The 16,025-nt window shown below is 40.1% G+C and overlaps 1 protein-coding gene across 1 annotated transcript in view; it reads right to left on the reverse strand.

The window, feature by feature from the left end:
• The window catches only part of atf7ip (activating transcription factor 7 interacting protein), a 29,828-nt gene extending 23,158 nt beyond the window's left edge, over positions 1–6,670 (reverse strand). The window contains exon 1 of the mRNA XM_079337255.1: positions 6,039–6,670. The gene's annotated coding sequence lies outside the window, so the exon portion shown is untranslated. The remainder of the gene's footprint in view (positions 1–6,038) is intronic.
• Between the last annotated feature and the right edge of the window lie 9,355 nt (positions 6,671–16,025).

Here is a 16,025-nt window from a genome sequence, read left to right on the forward strand (position 1 = left end):
GTATAAGTATCCCTCATTGTTGTAGACCATCCCAGTCGGATGGGAGACGGGGGTTCTCAGGAGTTCAGGCATCATTTTAAAAGAACAATCCTGAGATGAGAGCTTGGCTGTTTTTATTTCAACTAAAGAGACAAATTGAGGCACAACTTTGTCAGGAACAACAGTCATAGCCTTACTATTGTCCTTCTTTGCTTTGACTTATGCACAGATTAAATGGTTGCTTCACAACAGAGCAGTTCTTGGTAACTACCATAAATCTGTTAGCTACATTCAACTCTGAGGCAACGCTAAACGTCAGAGGGTTTGTTGCCGTCTCCAAACTCGAGAAATCCACATTAGCTACACCCAACCAAAGTATTTGTTAATGCTTTGTTGAGCCAAAGAAATATGGATTTTTCCTCTATAAAACCCCTTCCACCAGCACAATGTCTAGAAGTTAACTGTTGAGTACATTATATTGTAAACCATATTGTCGTTGCAGCCAACATTTCTGACAAATCATCCCAAAAACCTGTTAAGCTTTGCACACTCTAAAGCCCCGTTTCCATCAAGCAGTTCATAGTTCAGTTCGTCTCGGTACGGCACGCATTTTGTGGCCTTTTTTTATTGACTAAAGCAAAGAATGATTCCCAAATTAACGATCCGTACCATCCTACTTTTTGGGACCCTTCTATTGGGGTGATTTTTAAAATGCAACTTTTAAAAGGTGGAGCTGAACACTGCAGTTCATTGATTTGTCAAAAGAATCAATTCCCGTGTGACAGCGACAAACACAACCCCACCATTTATTAGCGGGTTAGCTGTTAGCGATAAGCTGCTTACATGCCGCCTACCAAATAGGGCGAGGTTGGCTGTGGAAACGAAAACAGGATCAGGATCTTTACTGATCAATACCGGACCGCCTGATGGAGACAGGGCTATAGACAACCAATCCAGGCTGCACACTGTTTGCCCCCTGGTCCATCTCTGGAGCATGCTTGCTAGACTCCACTATGCTAATACACAGCAAGTCCATTTAAGAACGAGCCCGCTGCAAGCACGTCAAGCTGAACAGAAGAGATCAAACCGGACAGGAAGTCAGAAAAGCAGTCGCATAAGAGCATCTCATTAATTTCAAAAGACTTGCACCGCAGGACAGAGTAAAACCATGACAAAGACTCAACACTGCTTCGCTTTGACCTGCTGGAGCAGAGATTGCAAAGCAAGGCAGCCCACTGACTGGAGCTGTGCTGCTCTGCTACTGTCTAGACTTAGAGGGGCTAAAATATCCCATCTTTCAATAGTTAGCCAAAATGGGCAGAGGAATATATCATAAAGTAAGACCACCAAAATGTAGCATTCGTAGTGATCATTGCAGGGCGCGCAATTGTTAGAAGAATAGAGTCATGTTACCCCACCAACCTAATCCTAAAAGTGAGGTTCTTATCTATTTTTTTGTCCAACCACAATTTAAGGCTGGTACACAACAAACTGAAAACAAAGAACAAGTTGCAAAGAAAACAGTCTGCTGCGTTTCTCTGTCCAACCATAAAGATTAACTGTTCACACCAAACTGACTGCCGCAGAGTGTCAATAAGGGTGCATTCACACTTAAGCCGTTCGGTTTGCTTAAAACGAACTCTTGTGCGGTTTGTCTGATAGTTTGTTTAGTTTGGGGTGGTGTTAACGCTTAGTGCGGACCAAAGAACGGAACCCTGGTCCGCTTAAAAAATTGGTCTTGGTTCGCTTCCACTTACACCAGTTCACCGTTTGCCGTAGGTGTGAACGCATTCCGGACCAAAACAGGGAAGTGAACCAAAACATGGATTTTGCAAAGCATGGCAAACGTTAGCATTGGTAACAGCACAGGCCTTGAAAGCAACATAAGTCTGTTCGCTATGAACTGTCTATGTATACCACCAACCCAAGTGTCTTACTCAATAGTCTCCCAGTGAATGGGAAAAATTGTTTTTCATTGCCACACAATGTCATTGACATAAGCAGACTATTATAGTGAGGGCTTCATTCAGCTATCACACATTGCTTTCACACATGCACAAAACTCCCCCAAAAATGTCTGGGTTGCATTGATGAACTCAAACAGCTCAATGATTCACTCAAAGATGAGGTGAGCCTATTCCATGCAGCAGGAAATTTCACCTTATCATCTGTATGTCTTTTTCACTCGCTCGGGGGCACTGTCAGTACCTGTTCTCCCAATTACTTTTAATTGTGCGTATGGGCCCAGGCAGCCAGTTTTATGTCGAGCCCTGCACTGTATAGGAAAAATCTCACACTTTGCAAAAGGCATGAGTAAAAAAAAAAGAGCAACTGAGGAAAATTTGTGCAGGTTGTTTTGAAATGTTCTACAATTTTTCAGGAGTGGAAGTTTGAAATATTTTTTTCTGTTCATATATGAAAATTCAGGCTTTTAAGAATAGTGTTAATGATTAAAATATATAACGGAAATTGGCCCCTTTCTAATAAAGACAAACTGCAGACATCCAAAAATGCTGATACATTAAATTCGATCAGTGGTTTAACATTTCTTTAGTGTATTTTACAAAAATATGTATTTGTCTTTAACTAATGACTCTGAGAAGCGCTCTGTTTAATCTTACGTTTGGTCCTTTTTTTTCCCTCTCACTGCAAATCATTTTTCCAGACTGACATGATAAAGTCTTGACAACTAAAAACTAGCTCATTTTAGATACCTTGTGGAAATCGACAGATTAGATTCTTTTTATGAATTATGAACAAAATAACAGGAATAATTTTCACAGCACAACCGGTGTGGTGAACAGTAAGACAACCAATGTATATCTGCCTGTGTTTTGCAGTAGCATTACCTTTTACAATTCAGACCCGGCTGAGATATTGTACATACCGTATTTTCCGCACTATAGGGCGCACTTAAAAGCATTTAATTTTCTCAAAAAACGACAGTGCGCCTTATAATCCGGAGCGCCTTTTGTATGGATTACGGTAATTCGTAAGGCGCGTCACGAAGTAATACACACGTGCTTCACCATAACATTACAGTCATGGCACCTTTCAAGAGACACGCTGACGACGCGGACTTCAAACTCAAAGCTATCAGTCACGACATCAGACTGTTTTTTCACGTGATACAACAGAACAAGGCTGGGAGTCAATGTGAATACGCTAACGTTTGATTTAGCAACATCAGACTATGTTTTTTATGTGTTACAACAGAACAAGGTTGGGAGTCAATGTGAATACGGTACGCTCATTAACATTTGAACAATGTTTATTGTGAATGTGTTTAATAAAATTTGACTGACTGATTTATCTGACTGTTTTGTTTTGCTTAATGCGCCTTATAGTCCGGTGCGGAGGACCACATAGATGTGGAGCTGTCTAAAATGGGCTAAAAGTGCCATGTAGGGTAATATTGTACAGAAGGGATTACCTTAGCAAAATAATCCATGAATGGGCTTGTATGACTTAATGAATGGATCAGATACATGGAAACATAATGCACAAGGTAATGGGAGTGAGAGGGCGTCTAAGTTGAATGCAAGACAGAACATGTGAGACTTCTTCCCAGACCTCACACTAGACCTAAATATCACCTGTAACATCTTCTACAATAGCTGACTCATAATGGCTTGTTACTTTATTTAAAATTTCATTTGAATTATCAATACGCCGCATAAACATAAATCATAAGCACAAGTGTCCATGAAATAAAACCAGAAATAAAATTACGGTTACGGCATGGTTATTAAGTGCTGATCGGTTTAGGATTCTAAATGATCTGCATTTCAAGATGTAAATGACATCAAAAACTGGATACATTTACACTTAAGCGAGACCATATTTCTATCACCCTCATGATCAACTTGAAGCGAAGATTCAGCTGCATCTGGTTTAAACCAGTTCCTGCAGACTAGAGAAGGTCGTTCTTTTAGGAAAATAAGGGGAATTGATGCATTTGCAACATAGTTGTTATAATATGTCCTGGTATATATATTTTCCTGGTATATATATATTATTATTGCTCTTATATTTCTTACATTTTTAGTGCTTTTCTAATTTGCATTTTATATTATATTGTTTTATTACTGATGTCCTGCTGCTGTAACGCCATACTTTCCCAGCTTGGGATCAATAAAGTACATCTATCTATCTATCTATCTATCTATCTATCTTCACTGAGGCACATTTAAAACTAAATGTTGTCTTAGTTATGAAAATTAATTGATCTTCTAATATTTGGGGCAACCAGCCTGAGCCGACTGAACAAACTAGGACTGTAGAAGTTGCCACTGCCAGGATCAAAAATCCCTCTTTTTCATGGTGTGAAGGACATTTGGAGGTCTCCTTTTTTATACCATAGCCAAAAGGCACTTTTTTATTTTAATTCTTGCTCAATCTTAAACTGTTGCAGCAGATTCGCGATAAAGTTATTTTCTTTGTTTACTTAAATAAGAGGTTAATAAAATTATATTACAATATAACACAATTAGTTCAGCGAATAAATAAACAACTTTTAACATCTCAAGAGTGGCTTTTCAAGAATGTAGGTGGAGCCTCTTGAGGCCGCTTCCCCTTCAGTAGAGGAAAAAATACTGCTTGTGTAATGAATTGCAAATGCACAATGTAAGCACTGCCATTGGGTGCGGTGGGGGAGGGGAAACTAGAAACAGGGCTGTACCATGTGCTCTGAAGGTGAAAAGCAAGTCTAAAAAAGCTTACTTTGCAAACACTTAGTAATTACTGTAAAACAAATATATACAACAAATAGACAATTATTTATTTATCCAGCTCTTCATACACACCAAATTCCCCAAACTGTGGTTCCTCTAGCTGGAAGATTGATAAGACATAACTACAGGGAATAGGTCAGTTTTATGTACATCACTCCAGCTCAATGAAAAAATAGATTCAGATGTTTTTGTTCTTGTAACTACCAGGGCAGAGATAAATTAAAAAAAGCTTAACTCTTGTTACCATTGACATTTAGCCCCACCCACTTCCAAGGACAGTGTGGTGCATGGAAAATTACTGGGCTGAACCATTTCAGACTGAGAGGGGTGTTGGAAATGCAGTAACTTCCTTGTTACTACAGCTCACACTTCTTTTTTGTCAAATACATACCAGTTTTGTGTTTTATTTCAACAAAGGGACACTATAGGGACAATAAGTAAAAAAAAACCTTAAAACACAGCAGTGTTTAATAGAACATAAAAACTGTTAATAAGCCCTAGAAAATGAACTACAAAGCTTTCTTCTTCATGTATCTCCATCTCCAAGGTTTTTGTGGAGGCCACCTCTTACCAGTTCGCATAAACTTTAGTCTCCAAGTATGCTCGATGTGATTGCGGTTTGCTGTAACATCAACACCACAGTCACTTTACCAACATGGCAGGTAAGACCAAGGCGCACTATGTTGTGCCAAGATGTTAATGGAAGGTCATGGAATGGTGATAAATAGTACTTTAACAACGTCATCTTTTACATGTGCAAAACAATCACTTTTGTCTCTCTGTAATACCTGTTCATTTAGAACCCGGCTTTTCTCAACCAAGCTGAAATCACATAGGGGTGACACGCTTAACAGAAAACGACGGATTACGATTAAAATAAATTACCCCGTTTTAAAATGGACAAATTTAAATTCAAAATCTTAATCCATCAGCAATTTAACTATAAACTAAATTTAACTAAACTATAAACTATAAATGTTATTATGAAACACACAAAAACATTTTTCAAAAAGGACAAAGTGTGTGATAAATAATGATAAAAAAAATAATGAAAAATATAGAAATAATATTTATATTGAAATAAATAAAGGCTATAAGCCAATGCGCTAGCTAACATAATATCGCATCCCGCTACAGCGCTAACCTGTTGGCAAAAATTTGTCTTCGATGTGACAAAATCATGAATTAAAAAATGCTAAACTAATTCATTAATACACCCAAATGTCCAACAGGGATCGTATTTGATCAATTTTTAGTAAATAAATGTAAAGTTTTAAAAAATTAAAACTGCTTAACTAGCATGCTAGCTGCAGTACCCCGACTCACCGACCGTTCGCGTCGCCGACCGTTTCGATGTCTATGTGTGCCAGGCTCAGTCTGATCTGCCTCCGACAACCGGGGGAACTCTTCGGCCACCTTTCAGGACAGATGTTTCAGTCAGAAAATGATATTAAATCCACTAGATTGTTTCCACAGACAGCTTGGGAGGGAAAAAACTACAGAGCTGTGCCACAATAAACTGTGTAGCCGAGCAACCGCGCGAGGACTCTTAACGACTGGGTCTCCTCCTCCGCTCGCGCACAAGCTCCTCCTCTTTTCGTGATGAAAAAAAACAACCGCGAGCTTTTTACGCCACCCGTAGACAGTCTCTGCTGTGGTGTTTTCAACCTTAGTTTTGGTTTTTGAGTCTCTCCTTGTAGTCTCTCAGCTGGCTGCGGTGTTGAGGTTAGTAGCTGAAGGTAGGTATGTCAATCTCCGGGACGTTGAGGTCTCAGTGTCCGTGATGTGACGAGTCTAACAGGAGTCGTCGGTAGAGCAGCAGCGGCGGCACCTCTACATGGAGCGACCGAACAGCAGTGTGTGTGTGTGTGTGTGTGGTGGGGGGGGGGGACTACCGCACAGAGCCCACACGGTTGGAGAAAACGGGACAACAGCGAGCAGAGCATTAGCATGGGAAAAACGGGGTTGGGGGGGAGGGGGGTGATTTTGCCCGCGAGATACAGAAAATGGGGGTGGGGGGGTTGAATTGAAAGGGGGAGGGGTTACTTGAGAGGAGAAGGAGGAGCCAAGAGAACTGGCTGAAATTGCCTCCAAACTGGACTCAAGACAGTGTTGTCATTTTCTATGTTTGCTGGTAAATCATAGATGAGCATGTGTGCAGTTACCTTATACATATATATCTTCTTTATTGATGTGTGTTTAAAAAGAAAAAAAATAGGGTATTTAAAATGGCAAACAGCAGAAGAAAACTGTCCAGCAGCCTATCTCAGGTGATGTAGTAACCCGCAAAGGCAATTACAAGATAATTAAATTGATAAACAATGACTCATATTTTTAGCCATGTGTTTTTTTCTAGTATGGATTAGTATTAGTAGTATCTAGTATTTCCTTTTGCTTTCAAAACAAGACAGACATTTTACACACATTGTCCTTCTTAGCCTTATAAAAAAATCTAATTCATTAGACAAGCCACACATTGGTATAGGTTTCTTAGCTTTGAGCAGCCCTCTGATATTATACAGCATAAAGATATGTCAGCCATTTTGTTGAATCACTTGTGTGTATTCAACTTGTAGTTCCCAAGGAGGCCAATAGAGGGCGAGCCGGGTTTTTTTTGCCTTTTTTTTTCTTTAAGCCCTGAAATGTCCCTATGCTCATTGATTCACCCTTTCACCAAAGGTAGGCTGTCATGGCTTGTCCACATGCAGAATGTACATTCATACCCCTCCTCATAGGGAGCTGTAATCTCACTTCCATTGTGCTTTTTTCCTTCCTTCTCTTATACACTGTTGCACACGAGACCAAGTCTGCAGTGCTAAGCTGAAATAAAAATAAGCCTGAAGGCTAGGCAGGTCTCTTATGAGATCTGAAGGTGTGAACTAACCCAGCTAGTCTACACCTCCATATAGTTGTTATGTTTGGAGGACATGGAGAAAGGCAGCATGCACAGGAATAGAAATCTATTTAAAAGACTATTATAATTAATATGATTTTTTTATGCTTTGTTGACATGGCAGTTGTTTAAAACACCTCAGGAGCAGATTAGAAACTCTAGCTCTTTTTTTTTTTTTTAAACGTGCACTCTGAACAAGTTGCAGGCGATGTTATATTTTGATTAGCATTTGATCGTTGTCGTTAGCCTCTTGTCTTTAGCTTGTGTTACGTTACGTAAGATAAAGGAAACTGCACATCAAAGGCTGCTCACGTGTCCTCTGCCACTAACCCAAGATCAACAAGCTCAATTAGTCTGATATTGACTGTATATATTATTGTCTCAGAGGGGAAATGTGTGCTTCACTGCTTTTACATTCTGCACACATACAGCTCTCTCTTTAAACCGTTGTAATTAGAAACAAGTCAAGTTTAAACACAGCTGAAATGGTGGACTTATCCTCATCAACAGAGCGGGACACAACTTACACTGAGGGTGCATTTGTTCAAAACATTAAATACGACTACTATGTTTACACAGTTACAAGGTGATAATAGAGACAGCTACCAGAACAAACTTCTACAGCAGGAATCTTGACCGACTGTTCCAGAAGTGCACACCTGCATCCTCCCCCCACTGCATGGCTGCAAAGCTGCTGAAAAACAGGAGACATAAACAAGTACCAGTGACCTAGCTTGCAAACACACGGATGCTTAGATGGTTAGAATAATATATTAGCATTTGCTTTACAGCAGTGTCTGCGAAGATGTAAAGCATTTAAATTAAGAGCCTACTTTGTAATATGTCTGTATCTTAGTACAACCCCAATTTTGATTTCACCACTTTAAGAAGTGAGTGGCACATTAAGGAGTTACTTCTTTGCACACCAAGCAGAAAGATTCCAACACAGCTCTGTGACTGTGTATACTCACATTATTGTATGTAAAACAAATGAAAATAATGGAAAGTATAGCACCTATGGAAAAATAATAAGATGCAGAGTGTAGCTGAATATAGAGGAAAACTGTTGAACCATTTTCAAGGATTTTATGCATCGAATGACGAATGATCTTAAACTTAGCTGGAAAGAGAAAATCCTGGTTATATGCCCTTGTTTTACTGACATCTACAGGTAGTTGTGAGCATTTTACATTGTTCTCTGAGTGTGTGGCTTTCTCTGGCAAAGCTAATCTCTGAACATTTGATAGTTTGTGTTAATAGTATCGAGTACATTTTTTTAATTATTATTTTGTTTGTTTTATGATGCTGTTTAAAAGCTATAAAGCTTTCGTGGAACTACGTTGGGAAAATTGAGTCAATTTTCTCCAACAGTTGAAAATGCAGCGATATTTCCTGCACTTTCACAGAAACGCTTAAAACACTGTTAAATTAACCAATCAATCAATCAACCATTCAACATCTGTGAAAAAGAAAAAACTAACAGGATACAATGCTTGATAACTGGAAAGGGTAAAGTTAATCTCAAAGGTCTGGCTGTGGTAAAACAGACGTGGATTAGGTAGTTCAAAATAACAAAAGGTACCTCCTGCAGGATCATGAACTCACTCAGCTACTTCCAGTTTTTAATGAGAATGGGGAGAATGGTGCAAGGCTAAACAAGTGTTTAGTCTTTAAACAATACAGCACCTGGGGCTCATGAAACCTCTCATGGAATTGACATGGTTAACAAGATGTGCATACAGTTAACTTGGTTATTTGCCCGTTTAAAAGCTTCCTTTCCTCACAGTTTGACATGTACAAGGCAAACTTGATGTCTCTTCCACTGAGTCCTGATGATGTCATTTTTGGAGCGTCTCCTTGACTTTTCAGATACTAAATGAAGCATTTTTAAAGAATTCTTTGATTTTCATTTGTACCTGTATGTAACGCTGTATCCACTTACAATTTAATTCTTTAGGCGGCATTAAATGTGCAGAGCAAATGTAAAAGCAGTTTGACAAGGTCAGATCTTTACAATTCCATGGTCTGCAAACACTGTCACTTTTTCCATTGCCTCTCATACAGACATAGCTGAACCCAGCTTTCAAGTGGCTCCGATGTAAACACTATAAAACACCAAGAGCACTAATCTAGCTGGCCTGTAAGTGCGAAGTCGGATGTCAAATTTACCTTTAAACTATTACTGAAATGGAAACAAAGCTCATTTCTACTTGATAAAAACCATGACACGCCCTCAAAACACATTTCATTTAAAGTATGCATGCACTGTATTGTGCCCCCATCTGACCAGTTGAGACTTTGAATCTTTTTTTATAATTGCCTACAAAACAGATTGTTACACAATTGAAAAAGAAATAAAGGATAAGAATATTGTGATTTAAAAAGATGTCCGGACCACGAAATCTTTTCCTTCAGATATTTGGTTTTTGTTTGTATACTGAACAATCTCTAGAAGAAGAAAAAATCTGACAAAATGTGAAAAAAAAAGTGTTTTTTTTGTCTGCATGCTGATTGGGTGTGTCTCTCATGAACATAAATAGCAATAAAAGTAAAGTCAAAATAAATTATTTTAGAATGAATGTATTTTCTTCTCGCTTTTATTATTCGATAATGGACACTTTTTCAATAAAAAGGTAATCACACCACAATCTATAAAAACCCATCTCATATATAGACAGTCTTAAAATAATTATTTCTTGTTTAGGGGCTGATTATGTGAGTCTCTTCCTCTTCACTACGTGTGACCATGAAAACATCAACAGCTGGATTTGTATCATCATTATCATGATTAAAGTGTTGGCAATGTTAACACATTTAACAGAGGGAGATGTTCAAAGGATATTTCTTGTGTTTTGGAACCAAAGGATCAGGGGTGTCTCCAGACTTTTTTTTACTGGAGGGTCCAACTGAGGAACTGAGAATGGAACCATAGACATCTTCTTACCTTCATTCTTTTAGGAATCAAGACACAATGTATGTCAAAAGATAACATTTAAAGTAGTTAAAAAATTTGCATGCAAACATGACCTGCACACTGTCTGACTTGCAAAAATGCATTTACTGGCAATGTTTCAACACAAAAACAATGCAAATGAGTTCTTTGCAAATTTAACAATTTGCTGGATTTTGCATGCAAATGTTCATGGACTCTTTTCTTCCACAGGTGTCTCAGGAAATAGACAGGCATAGTTTTTTGTTCATTTTAAGTACAAAAAGAACAAAAAACAATTCTATGTTGATATGTAAAGCAAAATACTAAACAGTCTAAATAGTTGATTTCAATTTAAGTCCCACCTCTGAAAAGGCAAATAGCCAACCATAGTTTTGGGCTGGACTTTAAGATTAGAAGGGAGCCATGCCGTCCCTGGACACCCCTCCTCACAAGCCAAGACAACAATAAACATAGAAGGACGAAAGTACCTCATATTAAAAATCGTTTACCACAAGACAAGGATCATTAGAATATATGAATGTAAAAAATCCATTGTTTTAGGAGTTTACCCCTTTTTTGTGGTTGTGATGGACTAGCCTCCTACAACAGGGGAGTCACTTAAACTTTGTGTATGGTTAGGAAGGGTTATTCTAAAAAAAAATCTACACCTGACCTCATCGGTGTGCATATCCTGACAGGGATGGCAGATTGCCGCTGTTCACCAATTTATGAAGAGCAAATTATAAGATGGCTTCAGTACACAAGATGGACATGGAGGTGTTAACGATAGACTCACACAATTACACAATCATCATGGCAGGTTGAGCCTCTTTAGCCGCTGCAGGAGGAACAGCGCCTCAGTTGCTTTTCTGTTGAAGAACCTAAACTTCTGGTCCCATTTCAGGTTATGAGTAATGAAGATACCCAGGAAGCAGAACAACTCCACTGGGGAGACACAATTGATGAAGGGGGGCAGATACGGCTGGGTTTTTCTCAAATTCACTCAGGCGGTATTGTCTTGAGCATAGAGCTGAAGTTATTTAAATGGTATCTTGTCACCAGATGGTTTTGAAGAAGACTGTCATATAGTATATCTCTGGTGAAGTTAAAGCAGAAGCCAAAATGGTACAATATTGTCTGATTTGGGAGTGGTTTTATTAAATGCTGGTCTGTAGCAAATGTTTCATAGCACAATGAGAGCTTCAACGACAAACACATGACCCCGCCTTTGTTTGACCCTCCTCCATGGAGGAGGTTGAGGAGGATTTACTTTTTTCAAATGACTTTTTTTCCCAGCTACTTTTTCAGATGTGTTAGAGACACGCAGGGTAAAAATCCAAAAACAATTCAGCTTTAGCTGTACACCTCAACACAGCAGACAGCAACACCAGATTTACCTGGGATGATTTAGGAGGAAACAAACTGGCCATCATATTCACCATATTTTCACTTACTTTCACAATATCAACCGTCTTCCCCCATCTCTCACACCCAACAGCACCACCATCCTTGTCAATACTCTGGCCACCTCCCTTATAGACTAATGCAATTATCTCCTCTCCGGTCTACCTCTCAAGCTACTCCATAAACTTCAGTTGCCCGGATCCTCACCAGAACACCCTCCACAGACCATAGTACTCCAGTCCTTCAACAACTTCACTGGCTCCCTGTCAAATATTGCATGAATTTTAAAATTCTCCTCCTCACTCCCCCACTATTACCACACTGGCCTGCACACTGCCCACAAATGGGCCTCAGCGTGGTTACCTCTTGTACATATTGACATTATACAATGCATACAGGGTTTTTATGTTATCAAGCTTGCTTAGTTTACAAGACATTCTGACTTAAAAAAAAAAAAAGGAACACATGGTCGAAGTCCACGTTAGCACTTCTGACAACAACACGAAGAAAAAGACTGCAACTTTACTGACTTTGTGGCTTATTTTAATAAGGCTGTCCACGTTTCATGATTGCGCACAATCAACTGTACTGTGCTAAAGCTCAGCTCTGCCAGCCATGCCAGTAACAAGGTGTACCATGCTTGAGCATGTATGGGCGCACTCACACTAGTCAAGCTAGTCACCCGTTGAGGGTTAAGCTGGTTTAGACACACTATGAATTGCCAAGTTAGGGCATCCTTAGACCAAAATCTGCATTCACTAGAATTCATGTTAGGGATTTTAAGGACCCTGCACCATCGGGCTAATAATGTAACCACAAAGACAGGGAAAGAGGGACACACAGAAACATCTCATTAAGGCACTTCAGATGTGCAACTATCCTCACTTAGCATTCATCAAGGCCTCTTAGAGAAATCAGTAGCAACAGGGAAGAAGAAAACATCAAATCCTAGACTTGGAATATCCAAGAAACTGAGTGGGATCTTCAACAAAATGTTCCAGAGCGTTACAAAACATCCAACATGCTAAGACTGAAATTGTCCACCCTTAGAACAAAAGACCCAGGCATTAGCAGAGTATTGTCTCTTATGCACTACAATGCAAATGTAGGGACTTATACATCCAGGAAGCAAGTCAACCATTCACAAGCGCAGGGCCCAACATAGAGCTCACTCAGCAGGTCAGGACTCAGCTGTCCGTCTACATCTAAAGAACAAAGGACACTCCTGGACAATCCTTGTCAGGGAAGACTGATAGTTCAAAAGATGTGTTACGGATCCCATCTATGTTAAGCTTAAACAATCGTCCCTTAACTGTGCAAGTGGCCTGAGACAACTTGTCACCAACTTACAATGCTTTTATGTATTCACTGCCCAAACAAAGCTTCATTCAAACCCTTCATCCATTCTACAACTGGCTCCTGTTAAAGGTGGTGCTTATAGATTTCAAGTTGAAGAAGGGATACACATGCCCCTGTTACACTTTGCATGCAATGTGGAATGCAAGGAGGCAGAATGGTGATGCAGATTTATCACATACCGGATTTTCCATTGGATGTAATAACGCAGGCAAAATGGGGAGGAAGATGGTCGAAATGTTGGAGACAATGAGTAAAATGTGGTGACCTGGATCCTTTGCTCCCTAGACCGTCAGCTACCCAGTGCCTCAGAGCTTCGGATTCCCAGTACCTCAGAGTCTCTTTCCTCCCAGTGCCCCAGTTCTGCCCCATGTCCTGCCAGAGCACCTTCTACCCCAAGTCCGTCCACAGTCCTAACAGAGCACCTCCTGCCCCTTTTTCTGCTGAGTACCTCCTGCCCATTTTTCCTGCCGAGCACCTTCGGTCCCCTGTTGCAGATTGAAGGGTTTCCCCTCAATGGTCAGGCAAAATCCCAGTAACCTTTCTGTGGTCTGGCTGAATTCTGATTCCGCTGGTTCACGTTCAGCTGCCTTGCCAACTCAAGGCTTTCCCTTGGCTGTCTGGCCAACTCCTGACTTCCCATGGCTGTCCAGCTGATTCCTGACTCCACTGTGTGGTCATGCTAACTCCTGGCTACCCTTGGCTGTCCAACTTATTCCTAGTTCCCCTTTGGCAGTCCACCCTCCTTAGTCTTTATTCCCTGTGGCATTGTGGCCAACTCCTGGTTCACCTGGCTTACTGTTGCTCTGTCTTACCAATTCCTGGCTCCAGTCTGGTCAACGCTTAGCTACCCCTCATCAGTTTGGCTGTCCCCTGGTCCCTCTCAGCAGTCTGTCTAACTGACTAGTAGTTTATCATCTTAGGACATGCGCACTCCTGGTTCCTCTCGGTGGTCCTGCTGAATCCAGGGACCCCCTTGGCGGTCCATCCAACTCTTGGTTCTTTGACAGCAGCCTGGACACTATCTGCCTCTTCTGGGCCCCTTGGTTGTCTGTCTGTGTCCAGTGGACTCCTGGTAATTCTTGGACAGTCAGGCCCACATCTTGTTCCACCTCAGCAGCCCAACCTACTTCTGGTACCCTGTCAAAGGCCCCGATTTTACAACTTCCCCCGTGTCCGCTTTGGTGGCCTGGCCTACACCTGTCCCTGTGTTTCCATTGATGGCAAGGCCTAAATCTCCTGGCTGCCCTCCCACAGTGCTCTCCTTGTATGATCGACCTCCCGGCTGCCTTCCCAGCTCTCCCTATTGGGTCAGCCTCCTGACAGTTTTCCTGAACTGTTCAAGGTTCGTTGCCGACCTTAGGCTCAGCCACCTGAAAGTTCCTGCTCTACCTCTGACCTGCCAATTGGCCGCCCACCTGGACAATTTTACTCCCTAAACTCTGTCCCTGACTTTAATAATTCCTGTTGTATGGTCAGCCTGCACTGTCTTAACTTCCTGATGACACAGATTCACCTGTTGATCTTGCCTTCCATCCATCCAAATGGATCCTTTAAAACAAACAACTCTGCAATGTCTTCCTAAGGATTTAGGCTCACTGTTTGCTCTGTGTGTGTCGGGCATTGCTCTAAACTGCCTTCCAAATCCCCCTAAGTGGTGTAGTGATCTTGGCACAGTCTTTAACTTAAAATACTTTTGCTGATTTTTTTGATTTTTTTTTTTTGTGAGATTTAGTTTTTGTTTATCGTCGTCTTAGAAATAATGAGCAAATGATGCTTACAGCTGATTTAAGTAATCAATACAAAATATAAAAATAATTTGATCAAATTAATTAAAGGAAACAAAAAACTAATTTTTAAAATTCATTAAGACAGCAAAAATCAGTTTTCCGTTTATCTGTTTAATTGGCATATAAATGGATAGAATGTTTCAGAAAAAAACGTGTCATTCTAACAAGTTTTTTTCTGAAACATTTTAAGTGTGTATAAATTCTTCTTTTCTCCAAGGTGCACTGGGTGGCGCCAAATCATAATCTGTCACTGCAAGACATGGCAAGGACAGAGACCATTTTCATGGCTACACAAGGTCAACAGCTTTAGATCTGTCTGGTCCAACCTTTATAATCTATTTGTAAAACACAGCTTTAGTTGATTATTTACATAAAAAAGAGGAATGAATGTTTTAAAGAGCTCGAGGTTGAACTGCTTTCAATTGTTTTCACGTTTGCAGATATAGGAAGGGGCAATGATTTAAAAGTACCTATACAGTATTTGGGGCGCCGGTAGTCTAGTGGTTAATGTGTATGCCCTCTACAGTACATGGAGGCCCCAGGACCCCAAGTGGGCAGCCCAGGTCAGAATCCGACCTGTGGCTACTTTCCCACGTCATTTCCCACTCTCTCCCTGAATTCTAGCTCTATCCACTGTCCTGTCCAAAAATAAAGTGGGATCAAAAATCAAATTCTTTAAAATAAATATAGTTTTAAAAGTACATACTGTATATTTGTTAGTTTTCAGGTTTGCTATATATGTATATTTTATTGTATAACCCTGCAAAGATATATTAGTCTCAATGGGTCTTATTTGCTTAAATATTGGATAAATAAAGAAAAATATATTCTCAGGTCCTTTTTCATAGCATTTCTATTTGACTGTTCTAAAGAGTTTTGGTTTTAAACCTACTTTAAATCCCCCAAACATATATAAAAAGGCAAAAAACTGTCAAAAG

The sequence above is a fragment of the Symphodus melops genome (assembly GCF_947650265.1).
Source record: "Symphodus melops genome assembly, chromosome: 2".
Lineage (NCBI taxonomy): Eukaryota > Metazoa > Chordata > Actinopteri > Labriformes > Labridae > Symphodus > Symphodus melops.